This window comes from Amphimedon queenslandica, unplaced genomic scaffold (assembly GCF_000090795.2).
Source record: "Amphimedon queenslandica unplaced genomic scaffold, v1.1 AMPQUscaffold_13502, whole genome shotgun sequence".
NCBI lineage: Eukaryota > Metazoa > Porifera > Demospongiae > Haplosclerida > Niphatidae > Amphimedon > Amphimedon queenslandica.
In genome coordinates, this window is record NW_003546262.1 from 384450 (window position 1) to 386865 (window position 2416).

The 2416-nt window shown below is 29.9% G+C and overlaps 1 long non-coding RNA gene across 1 annotated transcript; it reads right to left on the reverse strand.

The window, feature by feature from the left end:
* Nucleotides 1-1783: 1783 nt before the first annotated feature.
* Nucleotides 1784-2037, reverse strand: LOC109580179 (uncharacterized). Its single transcript, XR_002184107.1, has 3 exons — nucleotides 2028-2037; nucleotides 1928-1984; nucleotides 1784-1854 (listed from the first exon to the last, which is right to left on the reverse strand). It is a non-coding gene; the product is annotated as an uncharacterized LOC109580179 (long non-coding RNA).
* Nucleotides 2038-2416: the final 379 nt, after the last annotated feature.

A 2416-nucleotide genomic window follows, 5' to 3' on the forward strand; every position in this document is an offset into this window, starting at 1 on the left:
ATTATTAGAAGCTGAACGTAATTGGAAGAAAATAGTCGATGCAAGAAATAAAGCCAGTTTTACTGAAGAACTTCCTGATAACAAGGAAGATGATGAGCCTCAATTACTAGGTGAAATAATGGAAGCAGTAGCTGATGTTGCTGACATGCATATAATTATACCTAATTTAAAATTAGAGCAAAGAGAGGCAATGCTTAATGTAGATCAAAAAAGAAGTTTTGATAAAATTAACAGTTATCTTATAAGTCAAAAAGAACATGAAGACTTATTAGAAAATCAGTTTCAAGACTACTTAGATTAGGTAGTATCTAACCACTAAGGATGTTTATTATTGGTGTAGATGGAACTGGTAAATCGTTTTTAATAGAGGCATTAAAATGCCTAGTTGATGACACATGGCATCCAAAAAGTGGTGAAATTATGTGTGCTATAGTAGCACCAACAGGTATAGCCGCATTTAATGTAGGCAGACTAACAATACATAGGTTATTTCAGCTACCAATAGAGCATGACGGAAAGACAGCTGGATATTGGGCTTTGAGTAAAGAACCTCAGAAAAGAATAAAAATGACACTTAAAAATTTAAAAATTATAATAGTAGACGAGCTATCTATGGTATCCAATCTAAATCTAGCATACACATGCGCTTAGAAGATATATTTGGAACTGATGAATGGTTTGGATCCAAAAATATTTTATTTGTAGGTGACCTCTTACAATTGCCACCAGTTAATGGTAGACCAGTATTTAAAAAAATTAGCAACAAACTAGTAAAAACTAGACTTGGAGTAGCATGTGCAATTAACATATGGAAAGAAACAGTAGAATATGATGAACTAACAATCAATGAGCGACAAAATGGAGACGAAACTTTCTTTAAGATGCTTGATTCTGTTAGGCATGGTTGTCTGACTGATGAAACTATTGATATGCTTAAGTGTCGCGTATTTAAGGTTTTAATACAAGAAAAATGTAAGGAATTGGAAAGTGAAGGAACAAATCTTTCAGTTTGCTTATTTTCTAAGGTTGACGCCTGGTTGAGTTCAACAATAATAAAAATTAATAGTTAAATTAAAATTAATAAAAATTAATTAATACAAAAATAATTTATTCATAAAGATAATCCAAAAATTTGAAACCCTACTTTGCAGAAAATGATAGGCAGACTACAATATAAATAGAATTTAAATAATAATTATGCCTCTGCACCTATTGATTGCTTTACTACATTACTATGATGTAAATTTTCTTGATAAATATAAATAAGACTTTCGAGGCTTCAGCTAGTATTGATTGAATAAATTAATGTCATCACAATTAAAAAATCTAAATTATTGATAATTATTTGGCTATTGCATTCCTTAATTTTTATGATTCAGTACAATATCAAAAAATTAAAATATTAATGTATGTTTTTTTTAGGAATTGTAATTGGACTCGCGACACTTGTGTAGGCTGGAACTAAGCAGTTTGGTTATCATTCTTTCACTAAAATTGTTGTTCTAAAGGAGCAACACCTTCATAAAATTCTGCAAAGTAGGGTTTGAAATTTTTGTATTATTTCTATGAATAAATTATTTTTGTATTAATTAACTTTTATTATTATTAATTGAACTATTAATTGTTATTATGGTCGAACTCAATCCCCTTGTTTCTTTCATTTTTTGACAAAACTACTTTTTTATTATCTAATAGAAATTTTTTTTAGTTACTTGTTATTATTGTCACCTCAGCCTAATACAAAACATAATTATGATGATGGAAGAAGTGATGACTTACAGTAGATCTACAAGCTACCATCTGATTGTTATGTACGTCAGGAGTATTATTACTATCAGTAACAGGAGGTACAGTCTAATATAGTGGTATACATAGCATAATAATGATAATGATAATTATCTTTAAAATGTTTTGCATTATGAGTTACCATCTGATTGTTGACTGTATCAAGAGTGTTATTACTGTCAACTATAGGAAGTAGAGCCTAATATTGTGTAAATAGCATTATAATGACAATGATGGCTTACAGAACAATTCACCAAATGGTTGTTGTCATAATTAAAGCTCTGGCATACAGGAATAAATGGAGCCTAAATAAAAATTAGAATTTGATGCACAAATGGAATATGTGCTAACTCTTAAAATCTGAGATGGATGTGAAGCATCACACAGGTACTGTCCATTACCAATTGCACAAGTACTAGTTTTTTTTTGACTTACTGGTCTGTGATATCACAAATCGCTTGCCGAGGTATGCAAACATGCACATATAATGTACATACTATTATAGTTTATACGTACTTATACATTTATACATGCATACATACATACACATACATACAATGCATTTATGAATGGCATATACTTTATACGACTTGATGGAATCATGTCAGTCAAATCATCACAAGGAAGAAAT